The sequence below is a fragment of the Camelus bactrianus genome, chromosome 7, assembly GCF_048773025.1.
Source record: "Camelus bactrianus isolate YW-2024 breed Bactrian camel chromosome 7, ASM4877302v1, whole genome shotgun sequence".
Taxonomy (NCBI): domain Eukaryota; kingdom Metazoa; phylum Chordata; class Mammalia; order Artiodactyla; family Camelidae; genus Camelus; species Camelus bactrianus.
In genome coordinates this window covers 90991783-91006668 of record NC_133545.1, presented here as the reverse complement: position 1 = coordinate 91006668, position 14886 = coordinate 90991783, and the positions used below count along the sequence as shown (strand labels likewise).

Genomic DNA, 14886 nt, shown 5'->3' with positions numbered 1-14886 from the left:
GCCCTGCGGTGCGGGTGGAGCTGGGACCGTGCTCGTCCATCACCCTTCCAGGCACCCAGACTCGGGAGTCCCCTGGGGGAATTTTTCTCTGCCTCATAATTCCTGTCTCAGCCTCTTGTGGAATGCGGTCCATGCCCAACGGAAGCAGGGCTTTAACCCTCCGGGACCCAAATCCATCACTGTTTGGATCCAGGATGTAACTTCCATGTTAACTCACCTGGTGCTCCCTTCTTGTGCTGAACTGCCCTCCCCCGTCGATGACATTAGGTCGTATTAGAAGTCCCGACTTGCTTGTCCTTAGCTAAGACTCTGAGCCTCTTGCTCAGTCTTCCTGACTGGAACCACTCTTCTGTGGCAGAAAAGCTTGGGCTGTCGGCAACCCATCATTGTCCTCGGTCTTTTGGGTTTTCTGTTGGTTTATGGTTCTCATGCAGGGATACCAATTTGCACATGAGAAACACCTGTAGACATTTTAAAAAATACAGACACTGGATCCTCCCCACTCTTCAGCCAAGGCTGGAAGCTTTCTCCCTCTAGCAGGGGTTACACAATAATTTGCTTGGGAATTGACCACACATATTGGCATAATCATGGTAAATTGCCCTTTACTCAGTGCTTCCCACGTGGCATTTTCTACTTCATGTTGTCTTAGTACGTTCATTATCACATTTAATCCCTGAATTATAGATAATCACCTTTTCTTTTGAGGACACTCCTACTTGCTAATCTTGAATACAAGTATCTTTGATTCTCTTAATCTATTTCATTCCTGAGTTTCCTGTTCCTGGATTTAAAGAGTGAATTATGGACACATGTATTTAAGATTCTCTTAATATATCTATCTGACTCATCCTCTAACCAAATCATATCTGGAGAAGAGAGATTTTCTCTTTTAAATATTTGCATTTTCTTACTATATAGTAGTGCGTACACACGGTGGAAAATGTAGAAAGCATATAAAGTAAGAAAATTACAGCCATACATTATCTAAACACCAAAGGACAGTGCTATGTCATGTTGGGCATTTAACCATTTTTCTTAATATTTTATCATAAAATTTCCCTAGGGCAAGTTACTTAACCCTGGAATTGTACTAGACTTTTGTCAAGTACAGAATAACATTCCCAGAAATGACCCCAACATCAAAATAGTACGGGAGGCTGGGAAGGCCATAGGGCACTCAGCTTATTCTCTGAGTCCTACAAAGAATGCTGTTAATTCACTGATGTTACTCATTCGATGCCTGTGAGTCACTCACTCACTCAGCTGGCTCGGACTGAGACCTACTTTATACCAAGTGCCGATCCAAGTGCTGGGGAGACCCCAGAGAGAGCCTGGATCACGGCATCACTGTCCTTCATTTGCTCCCAGAATCCTACTCAACAAACCCACATGGGATTGGGGGGTGGAGGCAGGTGAGATATGGTAAAATTCATTTCATTATGTTTCTTTAGACATATTTAAATAGCATGAAAATAGTCACTAACTTTGATAAGTTTTCTTTTCCCTTCCGATGTATTTTTGAGGATGGGTATAGTTTTGGGGCAGCAAGAGTAATTGATAGATCTTTAGTATGTTAGGATTTTATATGAAAAATTAAGAAGGAAACTGGCACCTTATACAAAGGGAAGAGGCAGTGAGGAAAACACAAGCCACCCTCGAACTTGGCTACCATTCAGAATTTCTGGTATTCAAAAAAGGGAAACATAATTCAAAATATTTTCCCTAAATATTTTAGCCCAGAGTAGAAATACATGTAGGCAAAGTTCAGCTCACTGGAACCTACAACAATGTGCTTACTTAAGCGAAGGTATAAACAGACCACAGATACTATAATGCATCCTTTACTTTAAACTAGTTAATGTGAGCAAGTTTCATTTCACATGAATTGCTCAGTACCAATTTAGGAAATATATCCTTCTTGATTGGTAAAAATAGCTCACTGATAACCAGATTCAACAAAATTTAGTGTTAAATAATTAACCTATTTCCTTCAGGAAATGCTTTTGAGTAATCTGAGTTAAGTATTTCCTCTATCTGGTCTATTTCTTTTCACAGAGAAAAGTAGTATTATTTGCACATGAGCTACTTTTACTCCTCTGGAGAAATCTGACTGTGAGCTCAGGGTAAGAGTTGTCTACTGCACAGTAGGGAAAAAAAAGATTCATTTCACAGCAAAGATCAGAATCTTTTTTTTGAGGGGCGTGGTGAGCTGGGGGACAAGGGAAATGCCTTTGTTTGTAGACAGACCACAGTAATCCATCCTGAAGCTGAAAGATGAAGACCTTGTGAAGAAATGTGGAAGGACACACTGACACAAAAATGTGTTCACTCTGCAAAAACAGAAAGAAGGAAAGAAAAAATAATTTAACTGCCCTATAAAGAGAATGGACAGAAAATTGGTAATAAGGGAGAGTGAAGGAAAGTTAGGGAAGGGAGGAGAAACAGTGAAAGGGAACTTGGATGCGGTGGGCAGAATAGCAGGTTTCTAGAGCTTAAAATGAAGGATGATAAGAAAAAAAGTAAAGTTTAAAAAAAGTTACAAAGTTTAAAATAGTTTAAAAATTAAAAAATGAAGTTAAAAAATAATTTTTTTTATAGTGGCATGGAAGATTTTAAAATGATGGAGGTTTTTATTTCAAAATTCAAGTTGTTTGAGTTTCTCCTCCATGCTCCAAACAACAGTAAGACCTGCTTGTGTAATTGGTTTTGGGGGACACCACAGAGAGGGGTGAGCAATGCAGTTCGGTTGGCCAGGAGCAGAATGCTTTTGTGGAAGGCAAGACAGAAGAGAGATCAACAGTTTCATGAGGACAGAAACTCAAAGCCAGAAATTATCTTAAAAAGCTTAGTGTGGTGGGCAGAAAAATGTCCCCCCCCAATATGTCTATGTCCTTATCCCCAGAACATAGGAAGAGGTAATATTCCCTGGCAAAGGGGGCCTATGTTTGCAGTTGTGGTTAACGTTGCTAACCAGCCTACTCTAAGAGAGATGAGCTGGATTATAGAGGTGGGCCCATTGTAATCACCAGGGTAGTTAAATGAGGAAGAGGGAGACAGAAGAGGGGAGAGAGGAGAGGAGATTTGACCACAGGATCAGAGTCAGAGGCACACAACCATGCTGACCTTGAAAGAAGGAAAAGAGGTCACAGGCCAAGAGACGTAGGTGGCCTCTGGAAGCCAGAAAAGTCAAACATACAGTTTCCCCTGAGGCCTTCAGAAACAGCCGTGCCAATATTTTGACTTCAGCAGGCTCCTGCGTTCAAGAACCCTACAAGGTTAAATTTGTGTTGTTTAGTGGAGACTATTTCTTTTTTCTTCCTACTACCATGTCATTTGGGGATACTTGTTACAACAGAAAGTGAATACACTAAGCTCCTTGAAATGTTCAGAAATTGCAGATAACACTGGACTGTCCACTTTGATATGGGATAGGGCTTATGTGAAAATCCAAAGGACAGTGTGACCTTTGCTAACATCTGCTTTTCTCATTTTTAGGAAGAGAACAGTAAGTCAAAACCTCTGTAGTTATTATTTTAGACAAGTGTCTCTTAAAACATTATGTAGCCCTGTGCCTTAGGACACCAAGAGAGTCTCTGTTCTTAGAAGAACATGAATCCCATGAGATAGGGTCTTACATCTGAGTCCCACAGTGGTCTCTTATTGGCAATGAGAACTTGGGCAAATCATTTACCCTCTTTAAGCCACAGGATCTTCATTTGAAAAGGAAGATAAGAATAAGGATTGTTTGGGTGATTAAATTGTACACACACACACACATATATGTACAACATTTAATACAGTGACTAACACATACTAGGCACTCAACAAATTCCTGTTATGGATTTTTAAATGCATGTATAAAAGGAGGAGAAAGTTGCGGGAAGTTGTGGGAAAACTTAGTTCATGGCCCCAAAAAGGGCCATCTCTCAACGGGCTCTGATCAGTCAGTCCCCAGTGATGGGCTAATAAGCAGAAACTATAGCACTTGAGGATTTAATTTAAACATAAAAAGGAAGGAATTTAAACATAATTATTAAACAGGAGGTATGTTTACACTGTTGGCTGGATCATCTTATCTGGAGAGCTTTAATAAGCAGAGAGTCTCCCCTGTTTTAGAGATGGGCATGCAGGAAAATTACTTGGATGGGTGGGCCGTTCTCACCCCAAGATCACATGACTTAGTACTCACGGAAGTAACACCTCTTGTATGTTATTCCAGATGGACTGTCCTCCCATGATTATTGTCAGCTGCATCATCAGTTCAAGGAGACAGCCACCTGGGTCACACTGGAATATTAGAAAGAAAATCTCATTTAAATTTTAGATAGCTGTAACATGAAATAAAGTCATTATTTTATGCCTAAAAAAATCTAAGGAACAGAGAGTAAAGACACTCTTCATTGGGCAACTAAGAGAAAACATGAAACAGGTTAGACTGTCAGAACACAAAGCTGTATTCACACGTCTTCATTTCTGTATTTTCACAGCCAATACACCAGATCTCCAGGATAAGTCACAAATCTGCCATTAAAGAATGTGATGTAGAAACACGAGGAGTAGTATTTGACAAACTGGAAGAAGAACACCTTCATGGCTAGGTTGTTCCCACAGTCAGTCTGGTCCTTGGGATCTCTGCAGCTAGAATAAAGAAAAGTTAAGTCTGTAAAACTGTGAACAGCTTTGAGACCATAATCAAAGCCACGGACACATGAGTTAACAAGCTAAATATGTATATATATATATATATATATACACAATTCACACTTTTTTCATATAAGCTGTTTTGAATTCCTTAAAATAGCTACTATGTTAATTCCAACTGTACACACTGTTGTAAGAGTTTCTCCCACTATGAATGCAATATCACACAAGGCAAAAAAAAAACAAAGTCACCCGTTCCTTAAAATTTATAAGCACAACAGTATCCAATGGGCAAGAACTGTCCTCTGTCAGGTGTAATTTGAAAGAAAGCTACTTCTAAACATCCTGCTAAGTGAAATTCTCTTGTCTCCCTGAACGGCAGGAAGGTAGGACTATTGAAGAAAACAAACAAAACACGGGGCAACTTGCTAGAAGCATTTGGGGAACATAAAACATCCTCCTAGTTCAAAATTTGAATTGGTCTTAGTGTTTTCAGAAGATGACCACTGAGCAGACAACTGGGAGAACGACCCAGCCACATGCAGTGTGTGGGAAGCAGTTAACTAGGGCCGCTAAGCCGCTGGCTGGGATACAAGCCAGAGAGAAGAAACATTTGTTATAGAAGCCACAGCTGATGAGAATGGAGCTACACTAACAGGAACAGCATGGGGGGAGGACACATAACAGTGTGATTACTTGTCCTCTCCGTAACGCACAAGCAAATCTGCCACTGGAACCACGACCCTCTTCCACTTATTTGCAATAGAGAGACTATTTACTTTCAACAATAGGGTACATGATCTAATGTAATTGAAATTATTATTAAGCACTGACATATTTACACAGAGCTTGGACATTCTAAAGCTATCTTTGTCCCTTTTACTAATGCATAGCTGCAGCTAATTCACTTCTCATATAGGCTAGAGAAAATACGTTTACACTTGAAGTTTTCTAAAGACTGTAATGTACTGGAATTGAAGTGCCTAAAAGATAAAGTCTCTGTTTTGACCTGGTTCTAAAACTGGTGTAGAAATGACCTCAGCTGCAGAAGGAGCTTAACAGACTCAGTCATCTTGATTGCCACTTTCTCATATATGGCGTTCAGGGTCACGATGATGTTAAAACTGATGAGGGAAGCAGTGATGGGCGTGGCCCACCTGCACAGTCAGGTACTTCTGGATTGGGTCTCTTCCATTCAGGTTCTTGGGAAGTTCTGCTGAAAATACAATGAACACTGAAAGTCCGTAGACAATGATCCCAATAACTGAAGCAATGGTCAACAGGACCTGACAACCCAAAAGCCCAGCAGCATAAGGCTCACTAATGATCATATTTTTACACAGAAAACTTGCCCCCAATCTACGCTTAAACAGACAACATGCACGTGCTGTAAACCTCACATAAACCTGAGAAGTGATGTAAATCTCATGTAAATGCCACAAGAGACGTGAATATCCGGCATGTTAAATTTTAGGGGAGGAGGAATGAAGGATGTCAAAAAGAATGAGTGCATCCACTAATGTAACATGCTGACAGCAGGAGCAGCTGTGTGCAGGGCATAAGGAATATATGGGAACTCCACTTTCTGTGAATTTTTCTGTAAACCTAAAACTGCACTAAAGAAGGAAGCCTGTTAAGTATATCTTTAAATGGCTGAAAATGGAGTAACTGGTGGCATGTTCTTTTGGAGACAAGTCTGTGATAGCAGAACCAATGAAAGTATCCCTTCTACATCTATAGAATTATTTAGGTTATGAACTAGTTGTAACCCATGAAGGGGATATGCTTCCTTTCAAGGGAGAACCTATCACTGATTCAGGGGTCAGCAGGTGCTAGCTGTCATCTTCATTCTGAATAGGACCAGTGAAGCTGTGGACATGCCCTGAGGGAAATAGTGGAAGTGACTGCAGGTCTCTGCTGATGAAAGCTTCACATGCTTTTCATACTCCTTGAGATCTTAAAATGACAGGTACTCCTACTCCCTGCATTTGCACAAGATTCATGTCCCTGATCCATTGTAGTTCTGACTGTGTGGACTCAAGGGCAACGGGAGTGTCTGAATCATAATTTGCACGTGGCTGGTAAGGCTTCAGTTCCTCACTAGGCAGGTATTTTTCTGCCCACTTAAGAATGCACATTAAAGGTACCATTTTTAAACTGTTTTCCTTCCATCTACCTTCTTGGTCATAGTCCAGAAGCATGTACTCAGGGTCCCTGGCTGCTCCTGATGGCTGCCCCAGAGAGAAAGCTACAAAGAATGTGAATTTCAAGACTAGGTGAACCACATCATGTTATTTACAGTAACAGCGGGAGGCTGGCTTGCACCTGCAGGGGAGAGCAGATGGAGTGTTTACAAGCCCCTCCTGGAGCCACACTCCTGCATCTGGATCCCAGCTCCGATGCTAGCTGTGGGGCCTTGTGCAAATTTCTTAACTTCTAGGGGCTTCAATCTCCTCACCCATATAATGGGGGGATAATAATAGCAATTTATAGGACTATTGTGATGAGTCAATGATTTATTAATTGTGAAAACAATTAGAACATTAACCACAGGCATGTGAAAAACTATACCTAAGTGTTAGCTATGAATATGGTGACCAAAGTCTTAAAAAGGTGTTTTTCTTAGTTTTTAAGCCATCACTTTGTAGAGAAAGCATTTTATTTTCTCCTCTACTCTCTTTCATCATCCTTTTCTTCACAGTAAGTCTTCATGATTGTGAAAGGAATAACTTTTTGGTGTGTGTGTGATTAAATGTGAAAATTAGTTAAGGCTGTGAAAAATGTATTATACAAGGTATATTAAGCCTTCCTCTCTTGTACAGCACATATAGGCTATTTAAATACTATGCATTTTTAAAAAGTCTGCATAATAATTTTTTAATTATATATTAAGTAATCTTAATAGTTAAGATTCTTTAAATGCTTACTATTGCTTCAGCACACATCTATTTTTCTAAATCCTCACAATCACCCTGTTGGGAAGGTAATATTATATCTCTTTTACAGATGAGGAAATAGGGCCACATGGAGATGATGCAATTTGCCCCAAATGAAGCAACTATTAAGTGAAAGAACTGAAATACTCAAAGAGCCCAAAGACACACTAACTGTAGAGCACTGTCTACTACATGGTCTGTGAAATCAATTGTAATTCATTTCAGAACTTTTACAAACTTGACACATTTCCATTTTTCTTCCAAGCACTTAATGGGTTCAATATTTCTTACGAAACAGGAAAGCTTTCCATTCTCCTTCCTCAAGTTTCTTCTTATTTATCATCATTTCTGATCATAATTTTAACATTTGCTCATTAAAGATAATTTGAAAGTACTCAGTACTGGACAGAACTGTTGTCCTGGATCTGTCCCCAGTCTTAGAAGAGGGCCCAGAATTTGCTTTAGGATAAATAACCTCCCTTTTGTTTTTAGTCCTGTGATTTAAGCTCGATTAACCAACTCTTTCTGAAGCACCAGAGGTAGATCTCAGTTGGTTTAAGACAAATAATACCCCTCATTGTATTGGCCTCACACATGATTGGAGAATTGGCAAATAACCCAGTAAGAGCCACTATTATGTGAGGAGATACGTGCTTGTGCCCATGTGAATGATAAGCTTCCTCTATCAAGAGAGGAAGCTGCCAAAGAGACCTCTCTTGGTTTGGATGGATGATCTGGGATGCTGAGTGCCTAGAAGCAGCATGCTGAGACATAATTGGACACAGAATGAAGACAGGACAAGACCAGCCCTTGACATCATCTGGGCTACAGTATCTCTCCTTGACTGAAGCCAGACCTCAGATCTGAGGTTTTCATTTACAGGAACCAATAAATCCCATGCATCCCCATTTTTTGGGTGTTGTTTAAACACATTGGAAATTGATTTTGTCACCTACAATGAAAGGACTCCAACTCTGAAAATGAATAAAAAATAAAATAAGGAAAATGCTTCTACCTATAGACATAATTCCTTCAGAAGGGTACATTGTTTGTATATTACAAATCATTTTATATATTAATTTTATTCTCAAGCCTATCGTAAGTGTAACACTTTGACATGTCATAAAATATTTTCATGGACACACTTTTTCATGGCTGCAAACTATTCTACTTTGTGAACGTTTGGAAGAATATTTTGGCTGAGATTTTATATATATATATATATACATATAAAAATATGTCTGTGACTTGCATCCGTACTGACTTTTCCCTGCCATTTTGAAATACTTCCTGATTAAAAGTTTTTCAAAGCTGAATTAGTTGATTAAAACATAGGAATATTTTTGACTCTTGATATCAACTGCCAGACTGCTTTCTAAGAAAGCTTGAGGAGTACACCAGAAATTAACACAGCATTGTAAATCAACCATACTTCACAAAAAATATCCAGTAACCTAGGCATGGGATTGGTGATCACTGGCATTTCATCCTCATAAACAGAGCTGTGTCACTTGAGAGGTGGAAAACTACTTCATTTTGATGTGCACTGAGTGAATTACCATTGGAGTGTGACATCTATTTTTCTTTGTGAATGTGTGTTCCTTTTCTCTGCCTTCTATGCTCCTGAGATTTTTTGATGTTACCTTTGAAGTGATCTGAACTCTCTATGTATTGAAGGAATTAGCCCCTTGTTGGATTTGTAAACAAATAACATCCTCTGGTGTTTTGTTTAAAATTAGGATGCTTCTGATGCATGGAAATCTTTGTATACTTTCCTCAGAAACTTACTGTTCATCTAGAGTTTGTGTAAACATCCATATTTATTTCTAGTTTTTTTCTAATTGTGTTACTTTTTAAATGTTTCTGGAATTTATCACAATATATGGTTCACTGTATGATTTCAATCTTTTCTTTTCCCCCCAAGTAGCTAACGAGTGTTCCATTCACTGAATAACCTTTATTTATCTCCCTGATTTGTAATGCCTTCCATCTCTTATATTAAATTATTATTGATATCAGAGCCCATATCTGGACTTCCTGTCCTATTTTCTAATCTGGCTATTCTTGAACTACTAAAAGTCTCATTATCTTATTAATTATTATATTACTAATATGATTTTATTCACAATAAACCCCAAATCAATTTTATAACTTCTGATATTTTGGAGATATGATCTTTTAATCTAGAATCATGTGATTAAAGCATCTTTTATATCTTTCAGTAGTTTTTACTTTTATTTTTTGATAGTTCCTACTATCCTTTTCTTAGGTTATTCTTAGACATTTTACCTTGGTTGTTACTCTTGGGAAATTTTAGAAATCTTAATGCCTCCATCTGGTCTCTTAATCAGACCCTGGAGAATCCTAAACCACTGATCTGATTTGAACAAATGAGGTGAAAAGAATAGGGGGAAGCACTGTGAGCAGAAGAGACTGTGGAACCTCCAGAGTGGCGCCCTGCATTGGCTCAGATGTTCTCTGGAAAAAGTTTTCTCTATGAGACTTCATAGTTCCCAGCTTGATTTTCAGTTTTCTCAGGATTTCACATTAGATTTTAAAAAGTCTGTGGCAGGTTCTTACCCAGAAAAAGAGCACTTGCACAAAGGGTTATATGTATAAACTTTCCCCAGGTGGTAAATGGAAAACTCTCTTCTTCCTAATTAAAAAAACAAGTTAAGTCAATCAAGGGATTACACCAATGAAATGACTTTTCTCCTAATTGGTCAATAAATCCTAAACATAATTTAAAAAAAATAATTTTCAGACATAGCCTCATTATTTGTAATTGCATGGGTTTTTTCCTTTTTTTTGTTCTTTTCTTTTCCGTTAACGATGTCAAACAAACAACAAAATACGTACAGTGTTCATTTTAATACTATTTTTTGAAAATGCATATGTGAACAGTAAACTATTTCCCTGCCATGGTCTGAGCTTGGGGGTCTGGGTACCTGACGAGGCCTGAGCTTGCCTTAGATTTCAGAAGTGACGGTAGTGACAGCATAGAGTCTGTGCAGGACAGAATGTATCAGAGGTATCGGCAGCTAACTGGTCTCCACTGTGTGTTTCTTGGTTGAGCTTTATGTGTTAATTAGCTACAACTATGAAGTTTTAGTGTTTACATTTTAGAGTTTATATTTCGAATATTTTTAAGAGATGAAATCAGTAAGAATCAAGGTTTACCTGGATTATAAAAACAGATATAGTATAATAATAGCTGTCCCTAAGTACATGGCCCTTCCTCTGTGCCAGGAAGTCTTCCAAGTAGATTCTGTACATTACTTCGACCCGTCATTGCCACAGTCATGAAGAAGCAACCCTCTTATTTTTATTTTATAGGAAACTATGGCACAGAGAAGTTAAGTTGTCCAAGATCACTCAGGAAGCAAGCTGCTGTGTTCAAATATGAATTTAGGCAACTTCATTCCCAAGCTCTCACTACCACAACGCTGGCCTCTCTAAACAATGGAGCATACTTTCGCAAGTAAAGTAAAATGCTTCAATTAAAAAACTAAACAAAAAAATATTAGGCAATTTTTTAAAAAAGGAAGTACGATAAAGTGAAATGAGTTTTCATCTTCAATTTTTCAACAAGCATGTTCTAATGAAAATTTAAACTTATTAGCTGGCAATTTTAAATTTAAAATTGGCAGTTTAAATGACCAAAAAACTTTTCTTCAGTATGTTTTGTATGCTGCCAATATGATACGTTTTTGTTTTTCAGGACTCAAAAGCATTATGTACATCTAATTTTGTCTAAGTTTCAGCTTTCAACTCTGAATGTACAGTCTTTAACCAACATATGCTTTGACCCCCATCTTCAGTTGTAAACAATGGGAAATATTCATAATGGGGATTATTAGAAGCTTATTACATTGTAAAAGACAAATGTCACTTTCTATTGGTAGCTGAACCTCATTTTTTTCCATTTATAAAAAGAGGAGTTTTACCTGCTCCCTCCAGAACTTTTCAGTGCCAACATTCTGTAGATCTGTGATTCAATTTATTAAATCTATAGTTGGAGACATTTTCAGATACTCCTAGTAAAAGCATTTTCTTTCCAAGTGTTATTCATGTTCACAACATACTGTCCTGCTGCTGCTGACTGCAAGTACCATCAGCTCTAAATTATCTCAGCTGATGGAAAGAAGCAATAATACAGATGACTCAAAAAATCATCTTTTCATAGCTCTGGAACGTTGATACAAAGATATATAGTTTTATTTTTTTAATTTTGCAGCAGGAGTGGCAGCAATAAATTTACATTTCCAATTATATAAAATGCCTAGCTCAAACACTGCTCAAACACTGATGGCATCTCAACAAATGTTTCCCTGCTTCTCCTAACCTTTCTCTGACTTTAGGATGAGAGTCATGCTGCTTTGTGCACATCCCAAACGGAAATGGGAGCAGTGACCGGGACTTAGTTAAAGACAAAGGGGCACCTAGTCTACGATGAAAAGGAGGCGGCAATAATGAAGGCACATGTGAAAAAATGGGAGTCAACTATAAAAACCAATGTGTCTTTCCTCCTACATCTATGTCATAGCAGCTAATTTATATTTTGCATTTATTTATTGGTGTTATGAAAGGATAAAAGTCAATGCCTCTTTTCTTATACACTTATACAAGACTTTTTCTTTTCCCCCATTTTACTGTTACTATGAATGAAGGACCACACTTCTCTTCTGTGTACACCATTCCAGTCAGTGGTCCTTCAACTTGGCTGCACATTAGAATAACCAGAGGAGATTTAAAAACTTCCCTATGCCAGAATGCACCAAAGGCCACTAAGTACCATCCGAGTTAGCAGTGATGGAATCCAGGCACCAACATTTTTTAAGGTACCCTGGTGATTCCAACATGCAGCCAAGGCTGACAAGCCCAAAAGTAAACAGACTAAAGTGCATCTAAACAGCGCCCGCTTTTCCTGGGTAATCTCATCTGTCTCCACGTGGGGACACCGCGCCTCCTATTCTGGCTGGACTTGTTCTTCCTGTTCAAACGTGTCCCATTTTTACTCAAGTTCTGCCTGGCGCCGCTTCCAGAACTCCAGAAGTAAGGTGACTAACAGAGAGAGAGAACAGCAGAATGTGGATCTTCAGTGATGACTGATGCTTCAGAAACCAGCACTTAATATTTATTACCGTTAACACTTTGGTAAACGGTTAATAAAATCACATTTATTTATAGGCGATACTAAAGAGAAACATGAGTTAATGCCTTTTTTTTAGAAAAAAGAAAATGTAGATTATTTATTGAACTTTTGGTAACAGACTAGCTCTCTAGCTCAAGAAAAAGTTATTAACGTGATGGTCTGACGCAGGTGACTGTGTCTGATGCTAAAGTACCTGCTACCAGCATATTATGCCCACTAAAAACACAAATATCAGGGGGATGGGTATAGCTCAGTGGTAGAGCACGTGCTAAGCATGTACAAGGTCCTGGGTTCAACCCCAGTACCTCCATTAAAAAAGAAAATTAAAAAAAAGTAAAATTAACTGTCACAATTTAAAAGCAGTGCACGGTCCACCCTCCAAGCCTTCTCCTCACATCCCTGTCTCTTCTGTCCAAAGGACCTGAGGGTGGGGAAGGGGATAACAATGCTTTAGTAACCCTTGCATTTCTATTTTCCACCACCCCAGTCACACAAAATTAAAATAATATTCTTAAATATGGAAAACTGCCATTTTCCTCAATCTTCGGTAAAGTAATTTTTAGAAATCGTCAATCTGTTTTAAGACTCGTAACTTCAAATAGTAGACAAAAACAACATGAAATGTTTATTGAAAAATGTGGCTTCAGGGTAAATCCCCTAAGCCCTTCTTCCAACCAGACTGTTACCCCTAGGCCCTAACTCTAGAGAAATTCCAGAATAACCACTGTTCCCTCCACCATTATACCTGAGTCTCTACCATGCTCTGAGAATAAAGAGAAAAAAGACACAGTCCCTGCTTCCGGGAGCTCCTAGGTGCACAGGACTCATCATGAAATGATGGCTGAGGAGGCGTGTTAAGACGGCTTGGATAACAGTCAGCAGTGGGTGCTCGGGGCAGAGAGCCGGAACTGTAGCCAACGCTCTCCCAGAGGAGGGAACCACTGTGGTGAGTTCTGAGATGCCCTAGAAGTGATCAGGTGAAGTTATAATGTTAAGGCCATTTCTCCCTGGGGAGCTGCACATGCAAAGGAGGGAGGCCAAAGAGAGCCAGGTCACTTCCAGGAACTGCAAATAGTCTAGAAGTGAGAACAGGGTGTGGGAGGCAGGTGAGGCAACCAGGTGGAGAGATCACAGGTGCACATCACACAGGACTCTGTGTGCCTCCAAGGTAAAGGAGACATGCAAAGTGATCTAGAAAGAAAAAAGATAGAGGCAGGGAGACCTATTGGCAGGTTCATGTGAAGGCCTGCTGAGGCCCCGCTAGGAGGAGAGAGAAGAAAACATTTCAGCAGGTGGACGGATTGGCCACAGATGTGATGGAAGGGCAGGAAGAGGTCAAAGATGCCGGCCAGCTTTCTGGCTTTGGCAGTGTCCTAAATTATAGTGCCATTTCCTAAAACAAGAAGGGCAGGAAGAGGAGCAAGTCGTGAGAGGAGACAACTGATTCAGTTCTGGCTGGGTGCCTGTGGGCTCCAGGAGAGATGTCCAATAGGCAAATAAAAGTCTAGAAATCGGGAGAAAGTTCTAGGCTGAGCCAAGTAGTTTTCCTGCTTCAAGAGGCTAATGGTTGTGAGTGGACAAGCTCACGAGAAGAGATGTAGAGGGGTAGCTCTCACCGTCCTGCACATGGGAAGCATCTGGGAGACTTTAAAACATAGTGCGCCCCAGCCTGGTGTGGGGCCTTTGTACTGTTTATTGTTTTTTAAATACTTTCCTTTTTTGGGGGGGTAGTTAGATTTATTTATTTTAATGGAGGTACTTGGAATTGAACCCAGGACCTCTTGCATGCTAAGCAAGTGCTCAGCCACTGAGCCATACCCTCCCCACCATTTTTTTGTTTTTAGACATTAGCTCTACTGAGCAGTCAGGGTTGAGAATCAACCTGTAGAGAGCAGAGAGCCTTGGGGTAGAGATCAAGGAGAAGCTTCCCAGAGCCCTGCAGACCCCAGCAAGGGCAGCCGGAGATGCAGGGAGCCTCGGATGGGCTGTGAGGAACGTGAACTCAACACTCCCCAATGACAAACATGTTTCAAGCACCCACTTCCCAGCAGTGTTTCTTCTGAGTTTACTACTTTTCCAGTAATACTGGGTGAGAATAGAAATAATCTGGACAAAGGGATCAAATTCAAATGCTCGTTCTGACCATTCTTA

The 14886-nt window shown here is 39.5% G+C and overlaps 1 long non-coding RNA gene across 1 annotated transcript in view; it reads right to left on the bottom strand.

The window, feature by feature from the left end:
* Positions 1-223: 223 nt before the first annotated feature.
* The window catches only part of LOC141578081 (uncharacterized), a 36759-nt gene continuing 22096 nt past the window's right edge, over positions 224-14886 (bottom strand). Inside the window, exons 3-4 of the long non-coding RNA XR_012507950.1 lie at positions 4193-4290; positions 224-461 (exon numbers count right to left, since the gene is read on the bottom strand). This is a non-coding gene — a long non-coding RNA (uncharacterized LOC141578081). The remainder of the gene's footprint in view (positions 462-4192; positions 4291-14886) is intronic.